The sequence below is a fragment of the Pezoporus wallicus genome, unplaced genomic scaffold (assembly GCF_028554395.1).
Source record: "Pezoporus wallicus isolate ANWC-B61680 ecotype Strahan unplaced genomic scaffold, APGP_CSIRO_Pwel_v1 contig_3952, whole genome shotgun sequence".
Taxonomy (NCBI): Eukaryota; Metazoa; Chordata; class Aves; order Psittaciformes; family Psittacidae; genus Pezoporus; species Pezoporus wallicus.
Genome location: NW_026635034.1, coordinates 12,958,011 through 12,975,267, shown reverse-complemented (window position 1 = coordinate 12,975,267; position 17,257 = coordinate 12,958,011). Strand labels below are relative to the sequence as shown.

The window sequence follows — 17,257 nt, the reverse complement described above, 5'->3', positions numbered from 1 at the left end:
GATATGGCTTGTTGCCTAGAAAAGAATTGTCATGAGGCAGTGACTTGATGTAGAAGGAGAAAAATGAAGGACTTGAAGCAGTACAAACTCCATTGTATGCAGAATTGAATTTACTTCTCCACTGGACTTCAAAGTTTACCTTTGTGAGATTGTGTGCAATATTTTGGGGTCTTGAGATTTCGAGTAATGTTAACTTTTTCTCATTTTATGTAATTTTAAAATTTTAACTTGTGAAGATTGGGTATGTTCTCGACCTTTTTTTAATCTTCTTACTTTAGGAGGTAAGTAACTTTGTGAACCCGTGGAAAGAAACGTTGTCATTATGGCAAAGATCGGCAGGTGGAGCTGTTTCACATCGACTTCCAAATAGTTTTCCAGTGCGAGCTGATGTTCAGTTAAGGGAAGATGCGCTGCGCTGTTAATGTCTGCTGTGAAATCTCTGAAACGGAGCAGCAGAAGTTTGCGTGCTATCTCATTCTATGACCTAGTCCAAGTTTTGGGGCAAGGCTGCTCAGCCGGAACGGGCACAAAGAATAAACAAGTTCACAGGAAAGATGCTGCCCGCAGAACCACCTGTGTATAGATAAAACTGCAAAGAAACTGTGGAGCTGAAGCACCAGTACTAGCTTGCCAAAATGCTCTAGATGAAACGCTTCCACCTCCTCCACAGAATAGAGATCTTGAAAATGTTCTCTGTTTTACTCAGTAAATCATCCAGCTCTGGATTATGTGAAGCATTATTTTGAACTGAAGTGGTTGAGTGTTTCTGTCTATCTAATTCCCAGAAAAGTCTCCAAGAAATCCATTTAATTCCTACACTCACTGAAGAAAGACCAAACACTTACTGAGGGTTATTTTTATTGCTTTACGTGACTGCTTTTTTACGTTAGTAATCAATTCATTGAAAGGGGAAATCAGCCAGAATAAATAACACACGTTTAATAGTGTAGTTAACCATGGGAATAAAGTCTGTAACTCAATCTTTTCCAAGGAGTGTATAAAAATTCAGCATTGGGCATAGTTAAATACAATATATAACTTCTGAAGTTTGATAATAACCACAACTTGTGAGCTAGCCTGGCTTCTCCATACAAGTGACTGAGAAGAGCATGCAGGATGTACTCATTTCTCCACCTTTCTCATTGAAATTGCTGCCAAAAACCTCAAGATTGCTATTTCACTATCACATGCTGCTCCCTTTTTCAGATGCTGGTTGTTAGCACATGAAGATCTATGTCATGTTCAGTGCAAAAGGGAAGGGTGACATGAAAGATCCTATCCTCTCTTCTTTAGAAAGCTAATCAGATACAAAGTTCATTCTGAATCTGAGAGCACTTTAAAATGACCATCTTTTTCACATGGAGAGCGTTTTGTGGCAGATCATTCTCTTAATAAGAATCAATTACCTGGGTTTTTTTTTTTCTTTTCTTTGAGAATCCAGATGCATGGAACAAGTCCCAGGGGAAGTGTAAGATTATGGTTTTAAACCATTAATTTCTTCTGATTATCATACTGCTTTCCTCATGCTAATTGCTAAACCCTATGGGATCTCACTAACATGAGGTACAGCCAGGAACAGACAACAAAAATGGAGACAGCAGAGGTGGTGATTTTAAACCCCACTCCTGGGCTTGTGTCACAGCGCTGAGAAATGGAGAAGACCAGTCCATCTCTCTTCCTGCTTACTGTTGTCCCCATAGCACTGTGAATGTGTTTCGTCTCCTGTGTTTTATGTCTTTCAGATGATGTAGGGGGGTTCCATACACTTCCCTGAAGAGATTGTTCCATAAACTTGTACAATTTATTGTGAGAGGCTTTGCTGGTGTTTTACTGTAATTTCCTCATTACTGAGATATAATTATCAGTAATGTGATTATACATACTGCAAGGGATTTCTCTTCTCTCTGTGGTACTTACACCTTCTTTTAGAATCATAACCATGTTTCTCTGCAACCCTTTTGGCTCATACATATATTTCTTAAAATGGGTCAGTATTCTTTAACTGACCTTTTTTTCCTTTTATGAAAAAAAGAAAAAAGGGAATCATGGTAACATGTGACTTGTCTTGAGTGGAATACTTGCGGTTGGCCAAAACCTTGCTGTCAAAATGGGTCTTAAAAAGAAAGAATAAATCTGAAAATGCTTGCTTCCATCCAAATCATCCCTTTTCTATTGTTGTTGAAGAACTGGCAATCTCTTAATTACTGAGAGGTCAGCAGAAAGTGTACTTGGAAATTGCTTTCTTGGAAATGTTTGCATATAGGTGCTCACTGTTAGGTGTTATAGGTACTGTCTTATGCAAGGAAAAATATATCTTCAGAGGGATCAGCATTCACTTGCTCCTTGTAGGGCAGTCATGCTTTGTTATTCTACTTGGTGTTGTCAGTCTTCTTTGAGGATATGGGTAGCATTAGACGCTAACTTGAATGTTGTGAATCTCTTTTGTCCCCACTCTCCTGCCCCTGTCTGCAGTAGTAAATGTGCTTGTTTAGATTACTAGCTTTTAAAGCTCTTTTTACTTTACTAATGAGAAACTTGCTCCTTTCTGTTGTGGAGGTCATAGTGTGATTATCCAGCAAAAAGCAATTGACAAAACAAAAGTTTCCTTACGAGTTAGAGTGTTCCAAGTGGAGGACATTAGTGTAAAGAACTGCAGGCTTGATGTAATGAAAGAGAGAGAGTATTCCTGCAGGATTTGTTCGTCAGGGAAGAGAACTCAGTGTCTGTTGCCAAGAAACTGTCACACTTGCCTTAATTATGATTAACAACATACACATGTACCTGAGAAGATTTTTTTTTCCTCATTGACTTTTGTAGAATGCCCATGTCATTGCTAAATATTATTTCACTGACATCTGCTATTGTAGTTTTTATGATAAGAGCTGGTCTCTGGTGCATCATCCATCCATGCAGTAATATTATTTGCAGTGCCTGCACCTATTGCCAGTTTCAGATGTCTTTCTCAGCAGATTCCTGTTTCAGGTAGCACCAAACTGCATTTATTTGTATAGCTCTGGGCAGTTATATAGTCTAATCCCACTCAAGAAGGAAAATTGCTTTGAACTGTGAAGAATAATGCTGTTGTTGTTCATGGTCAAGGTATCTGCCAGCCTATTTAGCTACTGGCTCTAAAGCCCATCTAAGTAGTTCATAATCTGTATTGATGAACTGTTCAGACTTGCAATGAATCCACTAAGTCTGCATTGTAGAGTTTGTTATTCTGCTTTTTCTCCATCTCATTTATTGTAAAAGGAGTATCAATAAACATAGAATCATAGAATGGGTAGGGTTGGAAATACATAATATACTCTTTTTAAAGGAAAAGTACAGTCTGATCCATACATTATTTGTTTACAAGGATGCTTCCAAACATTTACGTACTAGGACCATGGATATGTTAGATTACTGTTGTAGCAAAAATGACTGTAGGTAGAGGTGTTATAGCTTCTTATTTTACCATTACTCTCTATTCAAAAGTGATTGTGTTTTGTAGGAGAAGCTAATAGAAGTCAAGCAGAAATTGGTAGAAACCAGTGATGGTGTATTCCAGAAGAAATTGTGTATTGAGAAACAAGCCAGCAGAATTTAACCCCATGCTCTCTATATATGTACGTATATGTACACATACGTATATATACGCAGACACTGATGTTGCCCAGATATTTCTAAACTCATTTCATTTCCACTTTCTCTATCCCTACATCTCATTGTTGTACAGGTAAAGTTATTGGTCATAGTCCTCCGAAGTCAACAGCGTCAAACTCCTTGTTAAATACACATTTAAACTCTAACAGACAGCAGTGCAGACACAGTTGGTGGATGTGCGTAGCATTCACTCACAGGGAATTAAAGGCAATTGGTCTAATCAATGGTTTGTACACCAGAAGTGTTTACTTATGCACAGCTGTATGGTTCTGGTACCAAATGAAAACTGCTTTAGGTATGTTATAAATTACTATGCTTTAGATGACTGTATCAAGAGCTGCCTTGGAGGGGTTTTGTACATTTATGGAATGATACTAACAATTTTAAACCTCCAAAGACTTTCAGTTAATTTATAATCTTAAAAGGTATTCATGTTACATTGCTGCTCTTTCAGTCTGGTTGTGTGTGGTGTTCTCACTGTAAATGTCACTTTGGAAAAATATTAAAACCTTCTCAGTAGAAAGCATAGCTTTTTAGGAAAGAGCAAAGGCTGCATTTTACTATTACAAAATAAAAATGCCAAGACATTTGTGTTTAGCTGGTGGTATAACTTAAGGTTTCTTTTTTGGGGTGTGTTTTCAACTTTAGAATGACAATTAATTAAGTTAGGAACAAATTCTGAGCAATTGACAAAAATTTGTGGTTGCTGTGGTCTGCACCCGTTTAACTGCAGTGCCATATGGAAGCAGAGTAGCTGTATGTGAGTAGTAAGATTCGGCACAGGCATAGATGTTTGCAAAATCGTTTTTGTGGGTGGTAGTTGCAGCTGCAAACAAGTCCCAGGATTTCATGATGTTCTTCTACTGGGAGTTGTCCAAATAACTGCATTAAGGGATGTCCCAGAATGCAGTTTCTACATATCTCAGATGTCCACATCTGTGCTAGCTTTCCAGCAGTCAAGCTCTGTCTTGGGGACTAGGGCTACAGAACACATTCATTTTGTGTATTTAAATTTCAAGTGAAAGAGGCAATCTCTTTCTAAGAAAAGCGAATTTTGCTGCTTGCTTTCCATAGTCTCAGTTATTTGTGCTGAGAGGAAGGCATCACCTACTGTGGAGGAAGTTTGTGTGGTTGTACTCATATCTGTCACCACCATCTCTTTCAGTATGCCGCTTATTTCTATTAGCTCTCTCCTGAAAATGTGCCCATCAGTCCTGCATGGTTAGTTTTGAATGTGTTTTAATTCATACCACTACAGGCATTTAAAAATAACTTATCTTCTGATGTTTTGGTGGCTTGAGATGCACTAACTGCATTTGGACTCTGGAAACCAGTATCGTACCTCAGAATGAGACACTGTTATCACACAGGTACAAAGGATTCATGTGTTCAGCGGCAGGAAAGTGTTTGTGTGTGTGATCATATGTGTAGACTATGTGGGATTATTATTTTTTGTTATTTATATTTTTTTAATACCTATTTGAAGAAGTGTAAATTTAGGTTTTTTTTATCATTTGCCTGTGTTGCTTTGTTCTAAAGAACTTGGTTCTGAGCTTGCAGGAGTTCAAGAAGTTGGCCAGTGTAGGCAAATTGCCCTGTAGCTCTGCAAAACCATGCAGGTTTTTCACTATGTGAGTGCACATGCTGTTTTTTCAAATAATAAGCACTGAAGTATATGACTGAGCTCCAAGCCATTCAGTCACAAGTAATTTCAACCACACTGCTTAAGTAGCAGCTCAAGTAACCTTACATGGTTTATCAGTAAGAAAGTAACTTGCAGCCACCATCTCTGTTCAAGTTGGCTTTCTTGAAAGAAGGCTGCTTGTGGCCATATCATTGGCATTAGCCCCCATATCCCTGACCCAAAGCCTTTTGCAAAGCTAATCTTCAGAGAAACCCATGCTACATTTAACTTCGGTATCTCTCCTGTGGGTCTCCAATCTAACCAGATACGGCTGATCTGAATATTTCCTGCATGTTAAACAGACCATTGTAAGCCTTTTCCTCCAGGCTAGATTGTTATAAATGCTGTTTATGATCCTGCTATGACAACTGTGAAGGACATGGCAAAGAATTTATCACAGGATTATTCATCCACCATCAGAATACCTAATAAGATTCTAAATGACCCAAGATGATAATAAGATCTAGCTTGTAGCAATAAGGTATTAATAAACTGCTTTTTTCAATAAAGAATTGTCCTGGCATCATTACCCTGACATATTTGTTTTCCTTATATTTTGCTGGCAACGTAGCTCTGGTGCTTTATACAGCAAATTTATTAAAACCCATGATGTATGAAAAATACACCACATATGAAGTGGAACCCATAGGTTAAAGTCAAGAGCATTCTGTTTGCCTATGCCATAAGAGGACTAGACTTTTATGTCATCGATTCTAATTTTTCCATGCTGTTTCTCTTTGTATTTAAAAATTATATATAGAATAATACATACCCTAGTGTTGAATACAAGGCCATAATTTAAATGAAGGGATTTTTGTCAAAATCATAAACCCAGAAAGTGCAAGTCAAATGATTAATGACTAACACTGGAACCCTGAAGTCATCTTGAGATGGAATTATACCTGCAATCCTTATTTGCAATGTCTCAGACTTTAAAACTATTAACTTCCTGGGAAAAAGACCCTATATAATGGCATAAACAGCTGCTTGTTTCTGTTGCTGTGAAAATGACAGATAAAAAATACATAAATGTGCAACTGGTCCAGTTAGACAAATAGTCCAGGATCTTCCTGAACATGGGATGTCAGCTCAACCTGTTGCTATGTGCAACTGCCTCTCTGCTCCTTGATCACCTGGAAATGCCACTAGTTCTAAGGCATAAAAGAAATACGGGTTATTTCAGCTCTTTGCTTTCACTTACATTCCTGGTGGAGAATTTGTTAGTTGCATTTACATTCAAATGACCTGATCGCTTTGAAGGGTTGGTTCATGATACAGTAGACTAGCATGGGACACAAAAGACTCGGGTCCCATTTTCTTTTCCTTTATGAACTTCCTTTGTGAACATGGAAAGATTGATCTGCCCTGCTTCATCGTCTGCAAGAAGGAAAATAAACATGCATCCTACCTTAGGGGAAGGTTGTGAATACAACTGCCAAATACTGTGGTAATGGAAGTGCTCAGATATTACTGTAATGGAAGCCATGAGAAAGCCTAATGTAGGAAAGGTCTGATTTCTGATGCAGTATCTGCTGCTGCATATTTGACTTTTCTTTCTGGAGCAGCAAAAATAATCACTCTCCTAACTCTTTCCCATATGGAAAATTAAGATGCTGTGTTCTTGTGAGTGCTGTGGGTACAAGGTGAATGTGTGCTGAAGTGTGTGAGTGTGAAATTAAAGGATAGATCTGATCAGATCAGATAATTCTGAATGAAAAAGGAGTGGGAGCAAATACTGGATTACATTTCTTTGTCTTTTTCTCACAGGCCTCTGATATTTCTTTAAGCAGTTATTCAATGAAAGATTCTGCTTTTCAATAACACTCTTTATAGAGAATAAGCAGGTTGCTAAAATACATTGGGAGGTAAGTACCAAAACCTGTCGTCGGTCATTAGGGTACATTGTCATCCTGTTTGATGGAATTTGGCTCCATCTAGGCTGTTAATGGTGCTAAAATAACGATGCCAGGAAGTTAGAGTCACATTCATTGCTAGTGTTACTTTGCTGTCATCATTTCTTTCCCTCAATAGGCTTACCACTATGTTTAAAAATACACATCTAGAATTTTTCTGTTATTTATATAAACTCTGTTATCATTGCATTGGCAGAAATAGGCAAAGGGGAGGGACTTGTTCCTGTTCTGCTGAGCCCTGGAAACAGGAAAAGTAAAGCTCCCATTCCTCTGCAGCCCTTTGCAACCTGCAGCCATTGCTCTATCTGTGTAAAATCTAAGGAACACTATGTGGGAGTGATGAGGGATTGAAGAACAGGGTGAAGGGAGTGGGTTAAAACCAAATAAGGTAAATTGCTTATTAAGCTGAGAAGAGTGTTTGTCATGTTGGGGATTGTCACTACAATGAATTGCTTGATAAAGTCATTCTTTCCTGTTATTTTCCTGGTAAGGATGATTTCCTGGAAAAGGAAACAGTACAGTGGTAGAATGCCTGCCAGCTTGGACTGTATTGGGTTGCCTTTGGATTGTGTATTGGATTGCCTTTAAAACACATTTGGACAGGGGGCGTTTTGTGAAAGTAAATTGTGAGAATGTGTGGTGATCCTGAGTTTTCCAGGAAGCACAGGTAGTTTTCCCTTGCATCTAAAAACCTAATGGTATGTGGAAGCTACAGAGAGAGATAAATGCAAACACTAAGGAAGCAACTAGTCATGAAGAGTAGGCTTAGTCCTGCCCCTTGCAATGTGCACTTGGTAAGGAAGAGTGTCCAGTCAAGGTGAACAACGGTGTGGAAATAATCACAATTTCACTTTTCCTCTCCTTCTGGGAGATGTGAACTGTAGGTGGAAGAAGTCTAAGGCTATCCATGCCCCACAGTCTATCAGATGAACACTGATGTTCCCAGTGTGTTGTGTAGAGAGCAGAAGCAACTTTGCACAGAGCGGCTCAGAGCCATGCCCTTCAGGTAGAGCGAGGAGGCAGGGGGCTGTGCAGGTGTTGGGCTGAGAGGTAGGAAAGACTCAAGATGGAGAGTTGTAAACGTAGGAGGGGCAAGGCAGCAGCAGGTTCACCTTCACTGCCTCATGCATGGAGCTGTCACTGAAATTGTGGTAAACCTCAGTTTTGTACACTAGCAGAAATGAGTTCCAGTCCCCAGAGCCTCATCTTACAGACTGTTTAGACTAGTTCTCTGCTATCATATCTACAAGGAGTCTTCAGATGTCATTCTTAATTTTCTCTAGTACTGTGTGTCTTGCTGTCAGCAATGCCATTGCAACAGAGAAAGGTTGAGAAAGGAGAGAAGGCATGTTGTTTTTTTTTTCTTTAAGTTCTTAAATTAAGGAGAAATATTTATTTCTGTAGTAGTTCAGATCCACTGTATTGCTTCTCAGCAGTGTCATATTTAGCTCTAGTAAGTCACAAGCATATTGAGGGCAGATAGTGGGTACAAATCTGACAGAAAGCTAATGAGCTCTCCTGTGATTATCAGTAAGGACTATGACTCATTAAATCTCATTTCCTGAGAAAGTCCACATAGGGAGAAGAAATTATCTGGAATAAAGGCCTGAAAACCTAATTCAATCAGATTTATAGGTGTTCTTGTAGTCGCTACATAATAATCGGTGAAAACAGGGAAACCTTTTAATGAGATCTTTTGAAATGGTTAATGTTTCAGGGAGGGGGGTCTGCTTCACTTGCATTGAAGATACAGGCAAAATAGCTGCCCATCTCCCACACTGAACAGATTGATGTGTGTTGTGGGTTTTTTTCACTTGTCATTCTATCAGTGTGATTACAGCTGATATAATAAATAGACACTTATGTACAGTATGACTTTCATTCAGAGTTGTGCTTAAAAATGAACCTGGCTTGTCTGGTTTGGATAGGTTGTGATTGCCTTGATACAGATTTTCTTCTTGTGATGCATGTCTGTTTGTGGTATGGTTTTCATATATTATTTAGAGAGGAAATGTCTCTCCCCTGTTTTAGTGAAGAAAGACTTCCACTGATTTTAATGAGCTTCGGCTCACCTTCTAATAGAGTAGCATTACAAGAAGTTTTTGTTTTAACAGTTTTATATTTCTGTGGAGATATATGGACACAATCTCACATTATGTTGCATTCTAACAATATGTGGATAGTGGCAGTTAGTGTAGTCTCACAGTGCAGTAAGGAGAGACCTGTCCTTGTCTGACAGACAACTGAGGACCATAGGGCAGTTGTTCACATTTGTAACTCACAGAGTGGGATCTGAAGACTTCAGCAATTAAGCTGGCTTGCCACTGTAACTGTGCTGCTCTTGCTGTTGGGAAGGACCTCACACTGACTGCTACAAGCTCTGGTTTTGAACTGTTTAAATTATGGATGTGTCCCTTGGATTGGGCCAAGCTGGCCACTTAGAAGCTCAGTTTTCTGTTATTATGTTTTGTAATTCCAGCTTCTTCCAGCATCTCTTTTGCACTCTGTGACGAGTTTTCTCTTCTTTTCCTCTATGACAAGGCAATAATGTTGCCACTGAAGTTAATGAGGACTTACGTGAGCATTGCAGAATAGTAGGAATAATGCATGGATTGATTTTTTTCAATTTCTTTTGTATTTTCCCCCTGTTCTCACTGCACACAACCTGCAGGGGGGACACAGGGCCGCTTGCCGGCAGCTTGACTGCTGCTCCTGGTTCTTTGCAGGCACCTGAACTTACTGAGGATTTCAGCTTGAAATGTCTCCATAGGAGGACAAAATGCAGCAGGTTGAGTTTTATATTCTGAGGGGGGGAGGGGGTATGAGATTAGGGCTGTTTGTGACAATTTGGGTTGGTTTTACTTGGGTTTTTTTTTCCCTTGTGTGTTTTGTGCATCTCTGGGGGATGTAGGATGGGGTTTGGGGGCTTTTTCTCTTTTTTATTTTTTTTTTTCAATTAGGTATCTGAACCTGCTAGGTCAGTATGAAAGCACTCATTTACAGAAAACTTCAGTGTACTGGGATCTTTGACAGCTATAGAACTTCATTATATATAAAAGCGTATTAAAATACCTATCCACATATGAGTTGGGAAAGCACTCACTTCAGATACATGAACTGTGCTAGGCCATGTTATGTGCTCTATATGAAGAGGAATCAGAATTTCTAACAATTGAAATAGCATATATTAGCTTTCTGTGGTACTGTGGTTGATGATCTGGTTGATTCTGCTGGCACTAAATGATCTCAGAACAGGGAGATAAAAGTGATGTGATTATTAAAATTACAAACAGGAATGTATAGTTTAGTTTGATCTCACAAGGTGGGATCAGAAAGGAGCCCAAGTTCAGCATCCGGGGAATGAGAACATAAATGCATTTCTGAACACCTTGGAGTTTCTTTCAGTGTTTCTATCTGAGCTTTAAGGTTTATAAAACTCTTTATTTCATCACTTTAAATCCAGCCCTCCTGGTATGAGAACTAGGGATATTGATGTTTTATCCAAATGCAGTTTGAAGTACATAGAATAAAAATAAATGTGGGACATGCTCTTCCTGTGGACATGTCAGCAGCTGTATGCTTGGAACTTACTAGTAGAAGAAAAGTGATCTCTGAACATACACATCAAGGCAAAAAAAGCCTTTGCTGCGGCAGTTGTTACTTGCCTTTGATGCTAAAAGTTAGTCCAGTTTCACCAGCTTTAGCAGAGCCAGACTGGGTGTCCATGTCTGGGCAGCTTGCAGTGTGTGAGTGGCTGTGCCCTACCTCCTCTGAAGGTGAGGCAGCAGGATCTCTTGATGAGTTGATTCAGGCCCTTTCTCTGCCATTTATTCTACAGTCCTCCAGACAAATTGCCAAAGAGTTTGGGTTTGGTTGAAGGGGTGTTTACCTCCGTCTTAGCTGATGCTCAGTTCCAGCCAGCACATTGCATGTCATCTGTAGGATGTACTAGTCGGGAATTAAATCAAAACCACAGAAAAATATGCTGCACTTTATAACTTGAAAAAGCATTTGTTAATGTGGATATATGAGGTGGAAGTTAGGGAGGAGCAGTTTGTGCTATGAATCACACTTTTCTGTTTGGGATAGGAAAGTTATTTAGATGTTCTGCGTGCTTGTCAATGGAATGTGCTTCAGGAGTGTTTTATAATGACAAAAAGAGTCATGTGCAAGACAAAAATAAGAAGCACAATTAATTCTTACTCTGCTGAGAAGTGCAGCCAGATTAAAAGAGGAGTTGGAGAAGTGTAAATATTCCTCTGGTAATATATCCAGAATGATGCTTCCCTGTATTAGTCAAAAAGAGCCATTTTTTTTACTCTATTGTAGGAAAGACTTGGGAACGCTGCTAGCAAGTAAGTTCCCTTGTCTAGCAGATGTGAAAATCTGCAGCTTTATATGATATTTTCAGTTAAAAATGAGTGAAGGATAGAAAAGGTCAAAGACTTAATTTGAGATTTTTGCTGGTTTGCTGGTGGGGTTGTTGCTTTTTACATTGGAGATTGAAGCTTAATATCTGAAAGACTAAAATTATAAAGCAATACAAAGAAATCATGTTGGGTCACTCAGAAAGATGATTTAGGCTGCAGTATTGCAACTTCAGTGTTTCTTTTTAAAACCTACTCATTTCTTAGTCTAATCTCTCCAGGGATATGTGGATTATCTTGATTTTTCTATTTTACTACTACTGGACAGCCTGTTGTCCAAGAGCCTCAAAGATGTTACTAGTACTTGGGGGTAAGAGGGGGAAATGTATAGTATCGTATTAGTGAACAAAAGGCTCTTGTGGGTCTGTTCTCTGTGATAATACTCTGAAGGCCTCTGTGGGCTGTTTTGAAGTGCTTGGAAACCACAGTGATGAGAACTGTATTAATGCCTGGATAAGTTGATTAGTTATGTGACGTGGGTAACTCCATTTAATGCACGCATCAAACTGAAACTAGACTCCTTAAGGCTAATTCACTGCCTCATTAGGAGCCAGTGAAATTCCTGCAGCAGTGTGTTCAGATGTGCTGGCACTCTATTTCTGTGGAAAATGTAGAATTTAAAGGAATGGCTGGAAAAGTGGCCTACAAGAGAGCAATCCAAAGGTGACAGAAGCATGGACTGATGTCAGCCATGTGGAAGCATGGTATTGGTCAAAGGCTGAAAAACATGTGATGAAGGGGAAAGGGCTTTGATATATTAATGATAGTAAATCATAATCAATTTATGCACTATCTACAATTTATATTCACTTGGATAAGCTTGAAATCCACCAGATTAACATGTCAAAAGCACACACTGTATATTTGTTCCACCTAATCCCCACTGGTAGTTCAGGCTCTTCAGAAGGAATAAATCAGGAGCAAAGTAACCCCATCAGGTTACTCAATTACTAGCTCAAAACTATTCTTAAGCTAAAAATGGGACATCCTGCACATCAGTCAGTCTACCTATCATTTTTTGCACCCTGTCACGGTGCAAGAGGACTGGCATTTTGGCAAAGTGATAATAAAATTAACAAGGTCCATTTCAAGTCAAAAGCTAGAACTCTGTTTTGGGGCTCCATTATCTTCCTAAGGGTCTAATGAGGAGGGACAGGCAATTATTATTATTTATTTCACTAATAAGATGGATAATCATTTCTTGTGAAACTTTTATGTGTTAGAAACGTGTTCCTTGTACACTTTGTTTAGCGCAGTTGCCTTTTTATCAGACTGAACTGTTGTGTGACATCTTTTATTAGCAGGGCAGTAGGAGGGCACTTGGAGAAAGAAGGCGGGGGGGAAAGGTGATTTTTGATCTGTGAAGATAATGCAACAAGAAGCAACAGTCCATAAAAACATCACCTTTCAGTCTCTGAAGACATAATGCTTTATGATAACCATAAAACATTTTAGTGCAAAATAAATTGCTGTCCTATTCAAATCCTTAAATGTACTACGGTGGATGTCACTGAAGACATACAGCTATTTTTTGCAATACTGAGATATATTTTATCATAATTTGTGGTGTAGGTGACAACCTTGCACACGATTGCCTTTTCTTGCTTAGTTAGCTTGCCAAGGTCAGAGTCCTTTGGCCTTTTATGGGTGTAGAACTATTAGGAAATAAACAGGATCACCAGGTAGCATCAAAAGGAAACTTGTTTCCTTGACTTGTTCGTCATATACCCTTTAAAGATTTGATAATGTTCTGAGTATGCACTTACTGATAATGACTTCTTTATACATGCTTTAACAGATTCTTCTCACTTGTAAAATATACAGGTGATTTTTTTCTCATTTTCTTCTCTTTTTCACTTTCTTTTTAAATTTAGTTTCATTTTGTTGTTTTGATTTTGTTTCCAGCTAATTAGTTAACAGCATATTGGCTTTGGAGCTGCTGTGAGGAGAACAATGGACGGCAGTTAATGAAAAACACTGCAGTTACAATTCAGCTTAGAAGTCCTGAGCCAGGTAAGCGCCTCAATTTCCCTAGAGTTGAACTCTTCAGATGTCATTTCATGTTGTGCCACTGGTGAGGCCTTTGGAATGGGCATTCTCAAGGTGTTTCTGGAATTTCATGTTCATTTTTTGCATCAAAACTGTGGAGAGGAGGTTTTATTCTACAATGTTTTTGTGGTCTTTCTGTTGCTCATCATACCAAAGTAGAACATCATGGGAAGGGTATAAGAAAATGCTAATAATGGTGGCTTATTTGGCAACATTATGTAGGAGATACTCCCCCACTCCATGGATGTATTTGCCTGGGCTGATTTGTTTAAATTTGCTGTAAAATAAGATAGATTGAGTGGAATGGGGGAAAAAAAAGGGTTGATAAAATCCACATGGAACCATGGAAATGTGTTGACCTGATTGGTGACATTTATATAAATCCTGTACAAGTGTGAAGAAAAACAAGTTTAAAATTCATTTTATATGTTTGCCTTTCAAATACATTGAAGTTTTTGAAACAGAAAATTGGTCACAATAAAACTTTACCCTCTATCTGGAGTTGTTGGGATGAAACTGTGCCTTAAAGGAAGCCAGTGGTGTTTTTAATGTAATTAAGAATTCAGCCATGAGTGTTCATTTATATGTGGATTGGTGGTGATACTGTATTAGAAAACGAGGATTTTGTCGTTCTGTTGTGGAAAACTGAAAACCCTTCAGCCTGTGGTCAGTGCATAAAGGTTGCTAGCATTCAACAGTTTGCCAAATACCCTTAAAGGACAGATGTCAAATTGCCTGGTGGTTTGCTTCAGAAAACCTTTTCTCAGATAAAGGGTCCCATTTCAAATGATCAGAACTCCATATGGATTTGAGGATTTGGAAGAGCAATATTTGGATTTGTAGAGCCAGCTCCTGTGAAACTCTTGGCAGGATGAGAATTTCCACTCTTTGTTAACTGTCACCTCCAATCATATTCATTTAAAAATGGCTCATGAGAGGTTTTTAATTATTTACTGTGTTACCAATATGGTAAAGGTTGTACATGAGAAATAACCATCTCTTTTATACCAGTTACAGGCTACAAGCAAATTTTAGCCTTTTTGAGTCTCAAGAGTATGTTACAGCATTTAGAATATATAGATCACTTATTAAACTATTTAGAAATGGGCGATTAATATAACAGTTTTTGCATATTTGTAGCAATAGAACAAGAGGTAATGGGTTTAAAATAAAATAGGGGAAGTTCTGTACTGTGAGGGTGGTGGGCACTGGAATGGGTTGCCCAAAGAAGTGGTAAATGCTCCATCCCTGACAGTGTTCAAGGCTAGGTTGGACAGAGCTTTGGGTGACATGGTCTAGTGTGAGGTGTCCCTGCCCATGGCAGGGAGGTTGGAACTAGATGATCTTAAGGTAAACAGGGGAAGTTTAGATTGGATATAAGAAGGAAATTCTTTCCTGTTATGGTGGTCGGGCACTGGAATGGGTTGCCCAGGGAGGTTGTGAATGCTCCATCCCTGGCAGTGTTCAAGACCAGGTTGGATGAGGCCTTGGGTGATATTTAGCGTAAGGTGTCCCTGCCCATGGCAAGGGGGTTGGAACTAGATGATCCTAAGATCCTTTCCAACCCTAACGATTCTATGATTCTATGATTAAGGTCTTTTCCAACCCTAACTATTCTATGATTCTATAACATGACATTTTTTATGTGCACATCATATGATTGGCAACCCATACCATGTAAGAAAATAGCTACCCAGGGAGACTGGGGCTTTTATTCTCACTTTTTTAATGTTTCTCCAGTTGTTGCTCATTGCTTGTTGGCAGTTTATTTTAGACTTTACAAATAATAAAAGCTGCAGCAGTAGGAGTGTTTAGCTTTTGGATTCAACAGACACATATATTTTAATTTAAATGACAATATCTAGCAACAAAATTGCTTCATTTTAACTTCACTGCATTTCTTAATCTGTTGGAACTATAATTTAAAAATAATGAATTAAACAGGGTGAATATATGGCTTCCATTAATTCCAAATACTGCTTATTTTCAGCACTTTTTAATTATTTGAATATACTTCTCAATATATTTAACTGGAGTGGAAAAATCATTCAAACCTCAGTCCATTTACGATTACCAGTGTATCTTTAACTTTCCAAATTACTGAACTACAGACTATCATTTTGAGTACCTGTTTTTCCTGTGTGTTTAAAGCCCCCGCAATAGTTGAGAAAAATGTTTGGAAAGATGCAGGTTTCACAAACAGTGAGCATCACTGAATGTCTGTTAATAATCACAAGTTCTGCTTGGAAGTTGTGTTAAAAGGCTGACTGAAACACAGGGACATTAATGTTGGTACTGGGAATCTGTGCTGCGTCTTGCATCCTTCTATTACCTTAAGATGGCACTTTTCCAAGAAGCAGGAGCCCACAGGCTGTGAGGATTTTTTGATCACCAAGAACCTTTAGTTTTAATGTACATTGTATGTGCAGGCACAGAAGGAGATACAAGGCCAAGGCCTCGCATTATGTAAACTTGTTACCTGCTTTGTGGATCTGGTTTTGAAGTTTTGTCTTATCCTCATAGAACATTATTTTCTTCTGACTGTAGAGACTAACCACTGAGTTCTTTCCTTGTTTTTAAGGTAATATCTTACCAAATTTCATACTGGCATGGACTGGTGACAGAAATCATACACCTGTTTGTATTATGAGGCCTATAGATACTGATGTGAAATCTTTCCCACCTTTTCCTGACTGTACCCGAAGTCAAGTAATAAGTAGCTGTGTATGACTTAAAGTGGCATTTCGTTCTGATGATAGGACTCCATGATGTAGTGAGAATTTTGGAGTACATGATCTGTATCCCATGGCAGCAGTTTCCCTGCCTTGTAATAACCTGAAACCGAGCATGAAGATTGACAGAGAAACAGACAAATATATTAATGTTTTTTTGTTCTGGCATTCTTGTGCACTTATGTTCAAATAGACCTGGACATTGTGAATAACTAGTTCAGGCATTACAATGTGTTGGATAATAAGCATTTGCGCATTTTCCTTGCTGATTAGAAAAAATGAAACTAGATATCCAGTTGATTCAGTTATTCTGGCCTGCTGCTGGGTTTACAGCGTGAACAGGGCTTTTCTAATCTTAGATTGTGATCCTTCAGTAGAAATCAAAAGACCAGTTAAAGAACAGATGCCAGTGATGGCATCTGTTGTTTTCTCAGGAGACTAAAATTAACTAACTTCTTAAGAGCTCACGGAACCTGATACTGCCTGTGGCAGGGCAGTGTGGATCTGTAATGTGCTTTGACATCAACTTAGTTAGCTTGCTCATGTTTTGCTTGCCACAGTTGTAGGTAGTGAGAGAAAGTAAGCTTTGGACCAAAGTCTTACTGCTCAAAGCTCAGGAAGCTACGTGGTTGTTTTTCTTTGCTGCTGTGCCATCTGAGCAAATCTTGTCAGCATGGGAAGGGTAATGAGAGCTAAGAAAAGAGAAATTGCCTTGTGAGGATGTTTCAAGAGCTACTCCCTATAACTGACAGGTCTTTACTGTTGAATTCCTTCACTGACTCCAAGGTTAGTTTTCGTAGTGTTCTT

General features: G+C 38.7%; 1 long non-coding RNA gene across 3 annotated transcripts in view; it reads left to right on the top strand.

The window, feature by feature from the left end:
• Window positions 1–17,257, top strand: part of LOC130593814 (uncharacterized) — a 232,077-nt gene that overhangs the window by 33,422 nt on the left and 181,398 nt on the right. For all 3 annotated transcript variants that reach the window (XR_008970881.1, XR_008970877.1, XR_008970885.1), the window contains exon 2: window positions 13,583–13,682. This is a non-coding gene — a long non-coding RNA (uncharacterized LOC130593814). The remainder of the gene's footprint in view (window positions 1–13,582; window positions 13,683–17,257) is intronic.